General features: G+C 34.7%; 1 protein-coding gene across 9 annotated transcripts in view; it reads right to left on the reverse strand.

Annotated features, from left to right (window-relative positions):
* The window catches only part of MANEA (mannosidase endo-alpha), a 551,677-nt gene that overhangs the window by 412,651 nt on the left and 119,134 nt on the right, over positions 1 to 19,892 (reverse strand). For 6 of the 9 annotated variants that reach the window (XM_086317685.1, XM_086317686.1, XM_086317687.1 and 3 more), the window contains one exon: positions 1,650 to 1,702. The exons of the other annotated variants lie outside the window; for them this stretch is intronic. The gene's annotated coding sequence lies outside the window, so the exon portion shown is untranslated. The remainder of the gene's footprint in view (positions 1 to 1,649; positions 1,703 to 19,892) is intronic. 9 annotated transcript variants of the gene reach the window in all.

Consider the following 19,892-nt stretch of genomic DNA (forward strand, 5'->3'; position numbering starts at 1 on the left):
CTATTTTAATTAGCAACATTAGTTTAAAGCTTACAGAAGGAAAAAAAAATATAAAGCTAATGCCCTACGCTAGAAATAAAATTTAAAAAAGGAAATAAATATTTACTTAATGCAGAGTCAAAGCTCTAGCAGTGAGATTGGATCCTTTGTTATTAAAGATGAAGCTTTTTAAAAGTAAGGCTAAACAAAGTATATGAAATTTGGTCAAATTTTATTTTTTTTACCGTGAAGTTAATTTTCTTTGAGATTACAATAGGTGTAATTACAATAGAGGTCTTGTCTATGTTTACATCCTAAAGGATTAGAAATATGGCTCTACATCTTCCTACACTAGTTGATTTGAAAGTCCTATGTTTTTGTCAAACAGCTTGCAAATGAACTTTGCAATCTTGTAAAGTGGAAGCAATAATAAGTGGAAATAATTATCACTGTTCACTTATTTTCAGTGAATACGCCCACATTTGTCTCCTTCAGGGTTACACAGAAACAACATTGACAAGTATATAACTCTTTCTTTTAACCTAAACTGAAAGGCACTATTATTGCTGACCTTTCCTTTATTTTTCTTTCTTGAAAATTATGAAAACAGCACTCAAATTTCTCAGTACATTTAGTATTGCCTAAATAAGAATAAATCACTCTATGAAGTGTGAGGAAATTTCCAAAACACTGATCAGTTCATAGCCTTTAGGTAAACTGTATCCCTTTTTAATTTCTTTCTAAACCTGTTTCCTCTAGAATACGTAAGGTAAAGTGAAATTGCTTGTTACAAAGTACCACTAATTATATGCCACCATAACTGTATATGTTTTACTGTATTCCTTAGATTTAAATGGTCTCTAATATGTTCAAGGTTAATATTTGATGAAAACTTGTTAATATTTAAATAGTTTGCCTAATGTAGTAGTTTCTATTAAAAATGGGAGTATATCATGTGATTATCTTTGAGTGAACAAAAAGAAAATCTCAAATGATTTTTTTTCTTTTGGTCAACTGTATTTTGCTATGTCCAGGACTTTAGATTTTTCAGGAGTTCACAAATATGATGTGAATTTGAATACATTTACAATCTTTACCTTTTCCTGTCGAGTGTGATTTTTATTATATTGTGATTATGTCTTAGAGAGTTCAATTTATTCTCAGACTGTGTTTTTTTAATAGTAGGAAACTACTTGTTCTGAGTTTACCAATAAAATATAAGACAATTTATACTTTGATTTATATGAATTACAATTATTTGATTATTAAAGCAGTAGTGTGTCAATAACTCATTGGAATACTCCATGATTTTTTAGAGAAGAGTTATGATTTTAACAGGAAAATGCAAGGGAAATTTGAATTCTTTTCTATTAAAAAGGTAGAGCATTGTGACTTAGAGTGATTAAGAATCCTTCTAAGAGAGAGAACTTCATCTACAGAGCAAGGAGTGTAGTCATATGGTCCATAAGGATAATCTGAGCATAAGAAAGCCTGAATTTCCTTGGATTCTGATTTATTTACTTTGATGTTCTTTTAAATCATGTTTCATATTTTGCTATTAAAATAAGTTGGCTTTTTTTTTTAAACTATCAAAATGCAATTTTGTTGTTGTTGTGTTTTTTCATGCCTTACTTCATACATAGCCTGGGGAGGGAATAGATGACACTTACCTTATAAATTTTTCTTTATCTTTTTATTTTCCTTTTGGAGTACTTAATGTTTTCTGAAGAAAAAAAAAAATAATAATCAAAGGGATATCCCTTGCCTCTTTGTAGCTAGTTAGGGCCTGAAATCTGAGGGTAGACATCTCCCTTGACTTTCATAGCAGATCCGTTTTCTAGTATCTCCTTAAAATAGGGGTGTTCTTATAAAAGGTAGTGATGCATCAATAATATATTTACATTTTCTATTTCTCAAGAATTTTGACTCAAAAATCGATATCAGTGTCTTAAATATACATAAAGAGCTTAACCAAAAGACCTGCTATTCTGAATAGCAATTTTCAAATTGCTTTTTTGTACATTATTCCATTTGTTTCTAAAAGTTATATAAAGTCTCGCGAATGTAGATTAGAAAAGATGTAGTTTACAGAGGAAGAAACTGAAAATTCAGATAACATTTTTTTTAAATAAATGGAGTACTATTAGAAATATGTTGTTTTCATTTTGGATTGAAGACACTGCACCACATACCTTGCTGCTGCTGCTGCTGCTGCTGCTGCTGCTGCTAAGTCGCTTCAGTCATGTCCGACTCTGTGTGACCCCATAGACGGCAGCCACTAGGCTCTGCCATCCCTGGGATTCTCCAGGCAAGAACACTGGAGTGGGTTGCCACTTCCCTCTCCAATGCATGAAAGTGAAAAGTGAAAGGGAAGTCGTTCAGTCGTGTCCGACTCTTAGCGACCCCATGGACTGCAGCCTACCAGGCTCCTCCATCCATGAGATTTTCCAGGCAAGAGTACTGGAGTGGGGTGCCATTGCTCTCTCCAACCACATACTTTACTAGGCCATAATTCTCAGAAATCCCAATGAAGCCGACACTGCTTGCCAATAATGGGAATTCTCTCTCCCTAGAATAATTTGGTCACCTGTGGAAACGTTCCTTTAGAACTCCACTGCTGAAATTCTCTCTCCTTTTCCCCCTGGATTCTTTCATCATGGAGAGTTTTGTCTCCGATTTTAGGAATTAAGAATTATTTCTATACATGCTTCCCCTAGACCTTGATGTCCAAGACCAGGATTGATTTATCTCTTGTCTTCCACAACATTTAACAAACTGATTTTCATATGGTATTACTTAATATATATTTGCTCATTTAATAAAATATGTCACTATGATTTTGAACATCTCTAAGAAAGGAAACTAATGGGAGATTTTGGATGAAACAAATATAGCAAAGCATAAAAGAACCATCGAAAATCTAGTAATAAATGCTTTACTAAGTTGCCTAACAATCTATGCAAATATATGAGTATCTAAACAGAAAAGATGTTTGTAAGAATATAAGGTAAACAGTTATAATAAGAACCAATGGAAAAGTCTTTATCTAAAGACCTTAAATCCTTATTAAAAGCCAGTTGAAAAATTCACATTTGACTTGTGCAATGGGTGATGTGAGATGGGATATTTTATGGAAGTTGAGTGACTTTATTTGGACTATAGAATTTACAGAAAATAAAATATTCCCATGATGTGTTTATTCCATTAACAAAATGGAATGAGTGGAAAAATGGCTCTACATGACATGCTGAGAACTCTTAAGGAAAAACAACATGCTAGAACTGGTATGAAATCCTCCTAATTTGTGTACTTTTAGTAATGGGAATTTGGAGTGAAAAAGCATATTGTTGCATTTATTCATGGCTTGTAAGTCATTTTTTTTTAATTTAGTACCATTAGAAATATGAACTTTCTTGACTCCTAAAATAATAAACAGGCAATCTTCCATCCTTGAGGATATTTGTCTACAGCAAGAAGATAAAGGGGCTGATAGTACTGCCTCTGCCATAGTCATACATATTCCTAAGATTTCCTAATCATAACCTTATGGTCTATACAGATTACATATGTGAAAATGTTTCTGAATGTTTCACTTGTACCCTGGATGACTGCATGATTGAGTTACAGCATTACGTAGTAATCTTGTCTCATTTGAATCAAGTCAATCAGAGAAATTATCCATGCCCTAAGCAAAGGCAAACCTACCTCTCAAAGTCTGAAATTATTTAAACTTTTGCACATAGATATTGCACAGTACTAATTCAAAATTTCTTCTAGTCTTTCAGATAGATCCCTTTGTTCCAATGATGCTTAATTGTTAGTATATTTGTTTGGGAAATTTTCAGTGAAATCTGGAGATTTAAAAATACTTAGTGTAGTTAGAAAACATACTATCTTTTTATGAAAACTTTACAATATGTTGTAGCTCAAGAATGTTAAACTTTACTATTTATTTGATGTCACTCAAGAGTTCATATATTTATTATCATCAGAGAGATTAAAAGCCCTTAGGTACCTTTTTGCAAAGATGTATCTCTCTCTCTCACTCTGAAGTTCAGAGGTTTTTAAAGCACTTCATTATTCACATGACATTATTACAACAGTTCTTAAACATTCCAAAAAAGGATATTGATAACATTGAGAGGCATCTGGTCATAAGCAGATGTCTTTTAGGCAACTTATTTGCGTGTTGAGAATCCTTAGGGAAGGCCAACATGTGATTCACATCTAAAGGCTTTCCTAAATATCTGGTAGAAATTGACATAAAGATTACCATTTATATGAAACAAGTGTTTACTATTTTAAACATTATAGTTGACATGCTATTTAAAAAGCATGGTAGAACAAAAGCGTTTAAAAACCTGTTAGTGTTTTAAAACTATTTGGCATTAAAGCAAGACAGTCTTTTTAGTGGTTTGGTTTTCATTCATGTCAGTTATTTCAAAAGATGTCTAATCTGAAAAAAAAAAAAGATGTCTAATCTGTAGTTTATATAGTTTATACATAATTTAAGTTAAATCATTTGAATTAATTTCCAATCACACTGAAAGCAGTTTACATTGACTTAAATATATACTAGTGATACATAGTTATTCATACACATATAATTATGATTTTAAGTGTTTGATATGGTTCCTTTATCTGATAAATTATTTAATTCCTTAATGTTCAAATTGATAAGTATGAAACATGAAATTTTAAATAAGGCATTAAATCATAGATTTTTGAACTTTTTAAGGGGATTATTAGTACAAAAGAAAGTAACATAGAGATCCTTTTAATACATCAGACTGCTTAAACAAATACCAGTCTTTGCTGGAATATCAGCAAGGATAGGGAACTCACTACCTCACAAGTCATTCTACTTCATTACTGTACACCTTTAACATTAGAAAGGTAATCCTTATGTCAAATTAAATTGCAAAGATATTTTTATGCAGAGGTTACTTGGCTATAAATATTATAGTCGCATTACTTCTTCTTGATATTGTTAAGTGCTAGGCACCAGGTCAAACAATTATGGGCCCTTGAGGATTACCTTACTGCATTACCTAAAATTCTAATGTGCATGTGATATCTCCCAAAGTGGAAAATGGCATGTGGCATTTATTAGAATTTGTCTGACCCCAAGTTACTGTTAGTAGATATTCTTCCCCAAAATAGCAGTTGGGATAATACTGGAAAAGAGAGTTACTCAGTTCCTGGAGCCCCCTGCTCCTTTCCTTTTGCTTCCTCTAAGATTGGAGAATGCATTTGGGCCAGAACTGGTATGTCTGGAGTGGGTGGCTTTGTAGGCTATCAGTAAGCATCAGTCTTAATTGGCAGATGCCCATTCTTATGAGCTGTTTTAATAAGACACTACAATGCCTGAAAGTGAAAGTGTTAGTTGCTCAGTCGGGACTGACTCTGCAGCCTCATGACTGTAGCCCACTAGGCTCCTATGTCCATGGAATGCTCCAGCCAAGAATACTGAAGTGGATTGCCATTCCTTTCTCCAGGGGATCTTCCTGACCCAGGGGTCAAACTTAGGTCTCCTGCACTACAGGCAGATTCTTTACCATCTGAGCCCCCAGGGAAGCCCCTGGTTCTTAAATATTTTCAGTATTTTGTATAAATATCCTTAGTGTCTTAATGCAAATATTGAAGACAGAAGTAAAGGAAGGACTCTAAAAGAGATATTTAGAGAAGAAAAAACAAATTCCAAATGGTTTTATTCTTTTGCCATATTCAGAAACAAACTAGCCAACTCTTTTTCGGTTTAATAAGAATATATTCTGTTTGAGAAGATCTTACTGGTGGTAGATGTTATTGAATTAAGACAAAAATGTAAATTATATAATGAAAACATTGCCATGCATTTTTTAATTTTAAATTTTATGTGGAATTTCTAGGAAGAAAATATGAAATGAACTAGATAGATTTTGCTCAATATTATAAAATCCTCACAATGATTTTATTTAAGGTATTTACTTGCTAAGAGTGATATTTTAACAGATTTTATGATAAAATGCTTATTTCATTTAAAAATATAAACTCAATACTATCAAGATCATTATTATTCATCAAAGTTAGACAGAAATGTACTGACCCTGAAAAGGATTATTTTGTGAATGTGCATTTGTAATTATTTGGTTTAAAAAGTTCATTCCAGTAAGCAAAGTAGGGAGTTAATGGCTCCCATTTGTAAATAGGTGACATAGCTTATTGTAATGCTCAATTATCTCTGGTCCATGAATTGTTCAATTATGCAAGCACTCATCTGCCCTAATAAATACTCATTAAGGTGTGCATCTATGCCAAAAATACAAATTTTCTGTATTTTTACTACATATAAACACAGTAAGCTCCAGAGAAATGGCTGAACAGCACCAATAAAACCTCTGGAACCTAGATATAATTTGAAAAATTAGATGTCCATTAAAGAACAATAAAATGGGTTTGTTTAGAAAAATGTATAAAATTATCTTGTTATGTACATTTCCTGATTGGGAGGGTAATAATGAAACCTCACATTAGCATCCAAGCCCTATTTTTTTTTTATAAAGGAGAAGTGGTCAGGGTGAAAGAAATAAGAATATCACTCAAGTCATAAGTTAGAATAATAAATAGCACACAGGCTCTCCCTGTAAGTTCTTCAAACTCTGAAAAAAGGAGAGTTCATGCATCTCATTTAAACTTCAAAGCAACTTTCTCCTTTTTATGTTTAAACCAAAGCTTTCAAGAATGGAGGCCAGGTTTCCTTTACAATTTAAAATTCAAAGAGCACCACTTTGAAATTTAATAGAGCAGTGTTTGCTAAAGTAAACATTTTAGTCACAGTGACGGCAGATGCCTCGGTGCATCCGCAGCCTTTTCTGCAAGTATTAAAGCAGTGCTTCCAACCTTTGGAATGTCTCTTTCCCAACAGCCATTCAAAAAAAAGATACAGATTTCACGGAGGGCAGCATTCTCCTTCTCCAAACAAAAAGCACCTTTAGTGTTAAAGCAGTGCTGAGACTTAGAAACTTCCAATGACGCTTTCTAGAGCTCTGCTTTAGAATAATCTAATAGGAACACTGAAAATGAGGATTCTGGATTCCTGTTAAAGGTTTTTACTACCACTCACCACCCCAGTCCCCAACCACATGGGCCTGGCGAAAAAAGGCCCCAGGAAGGGAGAGAGAGAAGTGGGTTAGACAAGCATTTATGGTGATCAACACGTGGTGTGAGAAGCCTTTGTATTATAATAAAATGGGTTACTAACACTGCTGGGTGCAAGGCGCTGTTTCTTTTACAATGCATACCAAATCCAATTACTGAGAAAGAAGAGTGGAAATTCTCTTCTTATTGAGAGCTAAACCAGCTTACTAAACCATGTAATTTTTTCCAGTAAGCCTAGAACATAAACATGTATATGCATTAAAAGACTTTTCTCCATGCATTGACTACAACATGTTATCAAACATCTTTTTTTATTCCTGGTGACTATTTACTTCTTGTTGTTTTAAAATTTCTAATTAATTAATGGTAAAATAACTTGGAAATCCAGTTAATAAATGCATTAGAAAGATGTTGTCGTTCTACTTTCAATTAGTTTATTTTTCAGGATCTTTATCCATGTACTACATAATCCAAATGAATTTGCTAAGTTATAAAACTTAATAGATTTTTCCAAACCATAATTAGAATTAATTTCTCATATTTCAATTATATCAAACTAAAACATATTCTGATAATGTCCTATAAAATACTGTATTTAGAAATACATATTTAGTATAACACCCATATTTTTAATGACAGTCTATAAATAGGAATAGGAAAAACCTCTTTTGGATTTAAATTCATGTTAATAAGACAAATAAATAGGATTTTCATAATTTTTCATGTTAGTTGCATAACCCTAACTTCTCAGTTACAAATACACATTGATCTGCAGAAATGTTAACTCCTTTCAATCCATGGTATGTTTAAATACATTGTATATAATGACATACGAACTTTTCTTCAAATGGAATTCAACTGAAAGAGAGAGAGAGGAAAAAAAGGAGCCATATTTCTAAACATGCAAGAGGCAAATCCAAACGCATTCTTCTGTTTGTTGTGCTATCAGTTGAATATGTTTCTTCCCCTGGCACAGTAATTGTAGCATTGCAGTTTTCTGGCAACAAATGGCTGCTGGGGGTCACCAAATGTCTCCGATTTGCTACAGCGTTTAATCTTCTACAAAAGCTGTTTACTGCTTCATATACACTGAACGCCAGGAACATTATCCTTTAAATCATGCCTAGCTGCTAATTAATGGATGTATAAATGTCTAACGGCCAAGTCTTTAAAGCGCAGCCATGAATGAGTATAGCAGACATTCTGCACATAACTAAAATAGACTTCTGATGAACCATAAACTCTGATTTTTCTACGTAGCTATTGTCATGCTGTGTATCTAACCAGATTGAAGTGTATTTGAGAAATTTGCTTTAAAGCCATCTGAAACTGAAAATATATTAGTAGTGCCAGAAGGGTTCAGCCGTGCATTATTATTAGGTTACAGGGCTACATTTCTGTCTCTTCTGTGTTTCTCTTGGATATCTACATTTTGGAAGCAAAACAAAGCCTCAAGATTCTGAATTGAATGCCCAGATTTGACATCAGTAATTTTAAGACTTTTGTCACCCTAAGTTCTTGAACTTTCTTTTCTAAAAGAAATAGAAATTGCTTTCAAAATATTTCTTTTATATCTTTTTTTCTTGATTATGTTCAGTCATCATTGGCTATAACACAATAATTTAACGGAATTACCTAGGTAATTTTTATTGTATGCACTACGTGCCAGGCACCATAATAAGCACTTTTACAAGCATTGTTTTGTGTTGTCCTAAGAACTATGCTTCCTACTATAATGGAGGTTTTAAATAATCTTGAGAATCCAGATGCGTGTCAGTGGGTTAGGAATTTAGAAATTTGCTCTGGGTTTCCCAGCTTGCTAAAGCAATCAGAACTGTGCACAAACAGCATTAGCTGACACCAGGTCCTCTTGCCATGAGTTTCTATACAATAAGTCACTCTTCCATCAGCCTTGACTTTACATATATGTTAATAGTTTACCAAGATTTTACATTATAACCAGAAAAACTTCTAGAATGTAAAGAGAAAATCACTATGGGCTAACAAAGCAAGGGACAAAACATGATTAAGCTGCCAATAAAGAATGGCAGAAGAAACAAATTGAAGAGGATGACTCCAGCTTTCCAAAGTAGTGCCAAAAATCTTGATTACCCTCCTACTTTAGGGATTATCTTCAAATTCAGACAGTGGTAGAAAGGTAAATTAATGTAACAGACAAAATCTAGAATCCACTCTCTACCTACTGAAGCATGAAGGGAGAACAGACTCTGATATCATTAAACAGAGACTAAAATTCCACTTCTAACATTTCTTAATTTTTTTCCCCTAGGAAAGTTCATTTGCTTCTGAGAGCCTTGGTTCCCTTATCCTTCAAACAAAGGTTCTACAATTATTGTGGAAATTACATAAGCATGTATCTACCAAGTAAATGAATGAATAATTCAGAATCAAAAACTCTGATTTCAGGTCTAGCTCTGCCATGGATTACTGATGTGATTTCAAGCAAGTTACTTAAGCACTCTTTCTCCAACTGCAGGAAGGTTAATGCTCATTTTATATACTTTGCTGTAAGGATTCAGTGACATAATATTTGCAAAATATTTCATAAATTATAAAGATCTTTAACAATTATCATTACTTGTTTATTGATCTTACCCCCAAAGCCATCCCAAGTGTCTTCCTTTTAAGTTACAAGGCATCCCACAGCTACCTTTCCACAAAATTCCCTATTTTCTAAAATTGTATATCTTCCATTCTGATAATAACCCTCAGTCCTTTAATATAATGACTGTAACTTGACCATCCAAGGAATTTTTTTCTCTACCTGAAAAGTATTTTTATTAGGCAAAATTCAGCCAGAGGTGCAAAATAAAGTAAAAATAAAATGAAGATGGCTGAGGAAAGGTGATTGCAATGAAAACAAGTCTGCTCTGTGAAATGACCCAATTCACAAGCATGGCTAGGTCAGTGGGAGAGGAACGAGACAGTCACCCTGTTATTGTGCATCAAACTAAGAAAGGACATCTGAGAAATGGTAGTGAGGAAGATCCCACGTGTGAAGCTGGCATAGTGGCAGCACTTCTAGAGGTGAACCATGTATGAAATGGGGTGTGTGTGTGTGTGTGTGTGTGTGGTGAGTTTTTACTAGCTTGGGATAGGATTAGATGGAAAGCTTACAATGGGTTGTTTTATGTGAAATTAATACTTATTAAATTTGAGCAAGAATTTTGAAACTTTTGGAAAAACATATCACACATGACAGCAAACAAGTTTACACTCATAAAATAGGAACCTTAGGATCCTGGGATGGTAACTTAGATACCATCTAGTACAAGGCTCACCCAGGTAAGGAGAGGTAAGCTTCCATGACAGATGTACTGAAAATCCTCCAGAATAGGGAATTTGTTATTTCATGGCATATTTATTCCAATGTAAAAATCAAACTGAAATTTATTCTGAGCTAAATTTTGCCTTCTCAGAGCATGACTTTGATCCCAGTTCCTTGGATCTCTTTTCCATGATACTGTTTGGCACATTTGAAAACAGATACCACTCCCCATTTACTCTTCTCTCCTTTCCAAGCAGGCCTTTCAACAATGTATCAAGTGATCATTCCCAAACTGTTTGCATATTTTCTTACTGATGCTCTAGGCTAGTCCTGGTTTAGTAATATCCCTGTCTGGTGGCACAGTATGAACATATTTAATATTTGAACCCTTCAGTGAAGCTTACAGAGAGACCCTCTGAACCAGTGACTGGGGCACCAGATTTTATGAATGCAGCCTGAAATGATTTTAGCTTCATTACCAGTCAAATAACATCCTTGAGTCATACTGCTTTTGTCATCAGGTAAAATCTTATTATTTTTCATATGAACTATTAAAATTTGGTCACCTAAATATGTTACTCTATTTGTTCATACAATTTGTATTCCAGTGATTCCAGCCAACTGAGATAAACTTGAATCCTGTTCTGTCATCTGTTGAATACATTCTGTCATCTGCCAGTCTGATAAAATGCCTTATTTAAATGTAACAAAGAACATCTTGTTGGTGTTTTTGACATGTGTTTTCTCTGGTGCATAGTGTTCCCCTTTAGAAATCATATCCACAGAGAAGTAGAATGTGTTCAGTTAGATGCAGTAAATAGCTATTAAACATCTGCTTTAGACTAGAACTGAAATGAAAATGCTGCCATCAAGGATTGTCAATATAGTTGGTTAGTCAGAAATGCAAACAAAGACTTTAAAATGTAGCAAATTTAAAGATAAAACAATATATCAATATAAAATCCTACCGAGGCAGGGAGCAAAGAACAGCTGATAAAGTTGAACTAAGTATTCTCAGAGCTGGTTCTGGAAAAATGAATAAGCAACTCATGTAGACAAAAAGAAAAGAAAGTAATTTCCAGGCCGAAAGAGCCAACTAGGGTAAAAATATCATGGCATAATACATTATGCAAACTTTTTCAAATTACTATCCATAGATCACCTGGACTGTATTGCATAGTCATATATATAGGGAAACTACCAATTCCTGGATTTTACCCCAAATATCTAAACCAGTATCTCTGGATAGTGACAGAGAATCACTTGCATCAAGCTTCCCTGGTGATTATTATGCAGATAAAGATTTGACTGATGTTTCAAACTGGAGTGCTAGAGAAGACTCTTGACTTAGAGTCCCTTGGACAGCAAGATCAAACCAGTCAACCCTAAAGGGAATCAGTCCTGAATATTCACTGGAAGGACTGATACTGAAGCTCAAATACTTTGGCCACCTAATGCAAAGAGTCAACTCATTGCAAAAGACCTTGATGCTGGGAAAGATTGAAGACAGAAGGAGAAAGGGGAGATGATGAAGGACAAGGAAGCCTGACATGCTGCAGTCCATGGGGTCACAAAGAGTTGGAAACAACTTAGCTACTGAACAACAGGATTTGAAAACAAAGATTTGAAACCTTTGCATCATGGTAGAAGGAAGTGTCCAGAGTCATTGGAGCATAGGATTCATGGTGCTGGAAAGAGATGCAGTGGTAAATAAACATACTGTCTGAACAAGAACTCTCATGTGCCATTCTGAGGAGTTTGGGAAGGGAAACTTCTGAACATGTTCTGAAGGCAGTGAAGTGATCAGATTCATGTTTAGGAAAATAAATATTTTCACAGTGTGAAAGATGTAATGGATGAGACAGTATGTAAAGATGAGGAGATCTTTCAAGGTGCTAGATGGGACAAAAGTTTAACTTAGATCAGGGACCAAGAAACTGATGGGAAAGACTGAAAAAATGATTGATGAATATCAATGTGTTTCATATTCAAGTATTAGAGAACCTGGGAACCAAATATGTGGAAATAGGAGAGTAGAGAGGAATCAATAATAATTTGGAAGCTTCTAGAAATGTGATGCAGACAGCTATCAATATTTTTTATACAAAAATTAGAAGATTTTACCTTCTACACTGTGGTATAGAAGGTAAAAATTAGTTCAACTTTTGACGTGTTTAGTGCTAAATACTTGAGTTTTATTTATAGAAAGCTATCTGCCAAACAACTGGTGATATGAATCTGAAGATTAGGAGATGTCTCAGAATTGGAGAACTTGATTTGAAACCCATCATCAGATGATTTGTGACTCAATGAAACTAGAATCAAGGAGGTTGCCTGGCAATAGTAAGAAAGGTGAGGAAGAAGAGGACAGTGGTTGGTACGTGGTTGATGCCACTGTTGAGACACAGGGCCAAAACAAAGGCACTGGGGCAAAAGCCTAAGAAGTAACCCAGAGGCAAAAGAAGAAACATAAGTAACCATGGTAAGGAAAGCTCAGGGTGGAAAGAGTTTAAAAAAGAATTGTCAGGAGGGTCAATTACAGATAAAATGATTTTAACACTGGTTGTGCTCTTAACTAATTTTTACATGATAAAAGAATCTTACGATGAAATGATATTTAAGGTGAGAAGTCACTTATCTTAAAAAAAAAGTTTTCTGATATTTAGCTGATCATTTAATTCACAATCATAGTTTTCAAAAACTAATCTTTAAGAGATTTTAAAATTTTATTTCAGGAGTGAATCAGTAGCATCATTACTTCATAAATGTATCATCAATAGTAGGATAATTTATGTTCTCACAATTAGGTGAGGTCTTATGGTCTCTGCTCAATAAAGTAGAGCATAGCAAACCACTGTTTCTCAACTTTTAAGAAACATTTCATTTGCTTTTCAGTCCACTAAAATATATAAGAGAGCTGAAAAGATGTTACTTTTCATTATAAACCAAGGTAACTGTAGGACAGTTTACAAACATCCCCATTCTTTCTTCCAGCACCTGGTAGGATGGTGCCATCTCCTTCCCTTTGAAGTTAGATATGGTTATATAACAGGCTTTGGCAGATAAATATTAATGAAGGAATGGATTTCACTTCTAGACAGAAGTCTTTGTCAGTGTGCAACCCACCATATACAGTTCTTTACCACAGTACCCAACAAAGTTCTAGATGCCTAATATATCATCAGACTGAAGAATTGAGATGAGTCCCTGGCAAGCCATGATGGACATGTGGGGGGAGGGGGTTGAGTTTTTCATTACCTCAACATGACCTAATGCATCCTAATACACAAATTGTTACGTGCTGAGTACTCTGGTGAGAGTTCTATCTTGCTTACCATCAGCAGTCCCTATTCTGAATAGTTCTCACTGCATAATTCCAGAGATCAGACATGGTGAAAAGTAGACAGTTTCGTAAAGATAGTAGGGTCACCCTTAAAAATTTTTCCTTGTGGATCACAGAAAAGTGGAGCATAATTCTTATTAGTGAGGATCTTTTAGATCAGTTGCAAAGTGAAATCAGAGAAGTGATTATTTCTGCAATTAGTTAACACATGTTAGGTTAACCAAAAAGATTCAATCCAAACAGTAGTGAAACTTTTCTTATATCTCAGAATTTCTCTGGCATCAGAACAGACCTGAAGACAAGGCTGGACACATAATTGGCCATGTATTCTGCAGTGAAAATCCTCTGGTATGTTTCTCATTGTGAATTATGACATCTTCCTTATACGTGCCAGACAGTGTCTTATTTCAAGATTATATATCCAAAGAAAGTCCAGAGTCACATGTCAGTCACTCTGTAAAAAACATGCTTTGAGGTTTTTTCTCTTTTTTTTTCTAGTTTGATGATATGTGTGCACTGACTAACCCATCTTGGACTAATTCATTTCTCTTAATCAGGTATAAAGTTGCAAGAAGAATAAGTTTTCCAAAAGGAAAAGTTATCTCACAGAAGAGACCTAAGTTCTTCACTGTTTTAAGAAGTAGTCTGTGGGTTCTTTTCTAGAAGGAAGGGAGTACAGCATTTGTTTCCATGCTTGTTTCCTGTTCATTATATCTGCTGTACTGTAATTTTAGTACACTGACTTTTCTCAACTCTATTTTCTGTATGATTGCTTATTTCTCAGACTTTTCCCAATTTGAAATAAAAGATGTGTCCAGTAAGATGGAAAGTACTTGGTCCAATAACCCAAAGTTTTGGTTAGAAAAAAAAAAATATATATATATGTACCTGTGCATATATATACATATGTAAATGCATACTGTACATATATTGCATATATACTGTATATAAGGGATATTAAAAAGAATACATATGTTCATTTTTAATGAAATAATAAGGCTGGCAAATAACCACGTGCAATTTACCTCACAACTATCAATATCTATTAAGCAACGTAGGGAAGGAAATGGAAAATTTAGTATTATAAGTATAAATATTAGTTTGGACAGATTGATCATCTGTGTATTTATTTTTTCTTTCTCTCTTGCCTGTCTTTTCTAACTAAGTTGTCTATCTAACTAATAAATCAGTTACCATGCACCTCTTGCAACATCAATTATTGTATTTGTGGAACTTTCCTTAATGCTTTACAAAAAAAATTCTGAGTGACAAAAATGGTATATTTGATAAACTTATAAGGTTTTCATTTTTTATATTTTTCTAAAGATTTCAGATAACAATAATTTTGTTCTAATTCAACTATATATTATTTCCCTAATGAATTCATGTGGATAAATTTTCTTTAAAAAGGGAAACCTCAAATGTAGAATATTTATAGAAATGCCAGGACACTTTTCTGATGAGTGACTGAGCTTTGACAAAACAAGGTTTCCTGTACAATCCTAGAAGTGTGAACAGTTTGAAACTTGATATGTCTTTTAACAGATTCATAATATGATATATAAATATTTACCAAAATAATATTTTCAATGATAGCATCATTAGATATAAAAACCTCAAACTGTGAATTGAAGTATAATTAATATATATACTGTGAAAAAGTGTGTATGCTCTAGAAATGATTATTAATTCTGTTCACACGGTGATTGATGGTTACCTGAACTCACAGTGAAAACATACTGTGTACATTTTGTATTCTACTTCTGTGGAATTGATAGAGAATATTTTTTATTAATACTTGTTTATAATAATTTAACTCAGCAGAAGTTATTCAACAAGAAACTGATCAAAGTCTCCCTCCTCCTTGTTCTCTGAAGCACATGTACTTGAAGTCTGAAAACAGGTGAGAGAATATTCATGGATACTCAGTTTCCACACCAAAGAAATAAAGTCCAGCTATTTTTCAAGTACACACAAAGGACTGCATGTTAATAGACCTGGCAGAGAAACAAATCTTCAGATAAAGATGACTTTAATTTGCTGAACTTACTGAATTTGCTAATATTTCACAGTATAAAACCTTGATGAAGTTTAGCTAAAGATTTCTATTTTCACTGGAACTTCTCATAGTAAGAAAAGATCATTAAAATTGTTTCAGATTTTGTAAATCTTAACTGCTCTCTCAAATAGAGCTCCAATTAATTTGCTCATATTTAATTTTTTGTTATTTGACAAATTACAATGTATTTTTAAAATTTCTCTATCATTAATATTAGCAGACTTCATGAATCTTATAAACTTTATAGTATCTGTAAGATAAAGCTACAAAGGAATATCATGGCCTTTAAAAATCAATTTGCTTCTATGTTCTGGGGATAGTTACTTTATGTAATTAAATCACAGAAAATTTATTGTTAAAGGAAAGCCAATTTGTTGTTTGTTTGTAATCTGAGTCATACTTGTTGTCTTTTTATGTAATCAGATCAGTTCAGTTCACTCACTCAGTCATGTCCGACTCTTTGTGACCCCATGAGCTGCAGCATGCAAGGCCTTCCTGTCCATCACCAACTCCCGGAGCCTACCCAAACTCATGTCAATTGAGTCGTTGATGCCATCCAACCATCCCGTCCTCTGTCATCCCCTTTCCCTCCTGCCCTTAATCATTCTTAGCATCAGGGTCTTATTAAATGAGTCAAATCTTCACATCAGGTGGCCAAAGTATTGGAATTTCAGCATCAACATCAGCCTTCCAATGAATATCCAGGACTGATCTCCTTTAGGATGGACTGGTTGGATCTCCTTGCAGCCCAAGGGACTCTCAAGAGTCTTCTCCAACACCACAGTTCAAAAGCATCAATTCTTGGGTGCTCAGCTTTCCTTGTAGTCCAACTCTAACATCCATACATGAATACTGGAAAACCATAGCCTTGACTAGATGGACCTTTGTTGGCAAAGTAATGTCTCTGCTTTTTAATATGCTGTCTAGGTTGGTCATAACTTTCCTTCCAAGGAGTAAGCGTCTTTTAATTTCATGGCTGCAATCACCATTGCTAGTGATTTTGGAGCCCAAAAATATAAAGTCTCTCACTGTTTTCACTGGTTCCCCATCTATTTACCATGAAGTGATAGGACCGGACACCATGATCTTAGTTTTCTGAATGTTGAGCTTTAAGCCAACTTTTTCACTCTCCTCTTTATTTTCATCAAGAGAATCTTTAGTTCTTCTTCACTTTCTGACATAAGGGTAGTGTCATCTGCATATCTGAAGTTATTGATATTTCTCCCAGCAATCTTGATTCCAGCTTGTGCTTCCTCCAGCCCAGCGTTTCTCATGATGTACTCTGCATATAAGTTAAATAAGCAGGGTGACAATATACAGCCTTGACATACTCCTTTTCCTAGTTGGAACCAGTCTGTTGTTCCCTGTCCAGTTCTAACTGTTGCTTCCTGACCTGTATACAGGTTTCTCAAGAGGCAGGTCAGGTGGTCTGGTATTCCCATCTCTTTCAGAATTTTCCACAGTTTCTTGTGATCCACACAGCCAAAGGCTTTGGCATAGTCAATAAAGCAGAAATAGATGTTTTTCTGGAACTCCCTTGCTTTTTTGATGATCCAGTGGATGTTAGCAATTTGAACTCTGGTTCCTCTGCCTATTCAAAAACCAGCTTGAACATGGGGAAGTTCACAGTTCACGTATTGCTAAAGCCTGGCTTGGAGAATTTTGAGCATTACTTTACTAGTATGTGAGATGAGTGCAATTGTGTGGTAGTTTGAGCATTGCCTTTCTTTGGGATTGGAATGAAAACTGACCATTTCGAGTCCTGTGGCCACTGCTGAGTTTTCCAAATTTGCTGGCATATTGAGTGCAGCACTTTCACAGCATCATCTTTCAGGATTTGAAATAGCTCAACTGGAATTCCATCGCCTCCACTAGCTTTTTTCCTAGTGATGTTTTCTAAGGCCCACTTGACTTCACATTCCAGGATGTCTGGCTCTAGGTGAGTGACCACACCATCATGATTAACTGGGTCGTGAAGAATTTTTTGTACAGTTCTTTTGTGTATTCTTGCCACCTCTTCTTAAATCTTCTACTTCCATTTCTATCCTTTATTGAGCTCATCTTTTAATGAAATGTTCCCTTGGTATCTCTAATTTTCTTGAAGATATTTCTAGTCTTTCACATTCTATTGTTTTCCTCTATTTCTTTGCACTGATCACTGAGAAAGGCTTTCTTATCTCTCCTTGCTATTCTTTGGAACTCTGCATTCAGATGCTTATATCTTTCCTTTTCTCCTTTGCTTTTCACTTCTTTTCTTTTCACAGCTATATGTAAGGCCTCCTCAGATAGCCATTTTGCTTTTTTGCATTTCTTTTTCCTGGGGATGGTCTTGATCCCTATAAGGATTACTCATTTATTTTTTTCTTTTCAATTTGAAACATCTTACTGTGAACAAGAATCTTATCCAGGGGAACTTCCTGACCCAGGGATCCAACCACCTCTCTTTATGTCTCCTGAACTGGCAGGTGTGTTCTTTACCACTAGCACTGCCTGGGAAGCCCCCTTATTGTGTCTAACTTCTGTGTATTTGGTATATCTGGATTTCTTCACACAAGAACACATTTTCACCAAAACTTAAAGGCTGATTTTTAAGGGTAAGTTTGGTTAATAAAAGGAAAAACTTATTTAGGAATTGAATATTGCTACTTATTGCTCTCACAATGGGATATGCCTTAAGAAAGATCAAACTTCAGAATACTTCATGTTTCTTAGAGAGGTTATGCTATTTCCTCTTTATAAAGAGGGAAGTTTATTATATAGTTACTTGTTGTTACTGTATATATTAATGTGGACAAATCATATTTTACTTAGTTATCATCATTCCTAAAGGATGAGAGAATGTTTTCTACTGTGATGGATAGGATTGTGGATGATGAATGGGCAGAAGGAATAAAACCGAAGGATTGGTTTGAAACCGACATCATGTAGTAGATCAACTAAACAAAGCTATCAGGGTATCAACAAAAACAAATTCAGCATCAATTTATATCACTTAAGTAAGTTTAGTTCTTTGCCAGAGCATAATATAGGAAGAAAATCAAGTTTTTTAATAAATAATTGAGCATTAGTCAAAATAAGGTTGAACTTTCGGAAGTCTTAGTAACAGTAAGTTCTACAACAGCAGAAAAGATTGTAACAACTGATGCTCCAAGAGTGGGATGACATGTAAAATACTAATGATGACGTTCACTACTTGAATTTCTTTTGTGTGCCAAGCACCAGTGGGGACTTTACATGCTGTCTCTAACCTTCTTAACAACTTTGAAATGACAATTAACTCTATATTACAGACGCTGCTGCTGCTGCTGCTAAGTTGCTTCAGTAGTGTCCGACTCTGTGTGACCCCATAGATGGCAGCCCACCAGGCTCCCCCGTCCCTGGGGTTCTCCAGGCAAGAACACTGGAGTAGGTTGCCATTGCCTTCTCCATTTACAGATGAGGGACATAAACTTAAAGATAAATAAGTGACTATGTGGCAGAGCTGTAATGATTATTAGCATTTAGGTCTATCTGACTCCAGATGAGAGCAAACTGGAGAATTACAGACACCTGCCTAGGCTGAAAACAGCAGCAGTTTGTGCACAGCAAGGAAATCGACCATTTCTTTTCTCCTACTGATATGGATTAAATGATGCCCTCCTCCCACAAATTCCTATGTTGAAGGAACGTGATATTTGCAAATTAGGTATTTCCAAATGTGATATTTGAAAAATGAGATCTTTGGGGTAGAATTAGCATTAGATGAGGTCATGAGGGTAGGGGTCTCATGGTAAGATCATTGCTCTTATAAGAAGAGACACTAGATGACATGTTCTTTTTTTCCCTACCACATGAGAACATGGCAAGATAGTGGCCACCTACAAGCCAGGAAGTGAAACATTTTAGAAACTGATCATGCTGGAATTTTGAATTCCTTGGACATCTAGCCACCAGAACTGTAAGAAATTAACTTTGTTATGAAGCCACCTAGTCTATGATATTTTATTAAAGAAGCATAAGCAGACTAAGACAATTTTTTTGCACAAATTTTCACTGCGATATAACAACCAACCACAAATTTAGCAGTATAAAAACAATACAAA

Source organism: Bos grunniens, chromosome 9, assembly GCF_055505025.1.
Source record: "Bos grunniens cultivar Pamir isolate PY7600 chromosome 9, Bosgru_T2T1.0, whole genome shotgun sequence".
Taxonomy (NCBI): domain Eukaryota; kingdom Metazoa; phylum Chordata; class Mammalia; order Artiodactyla; family Bovidae; genus Bos; species Bos grunniens.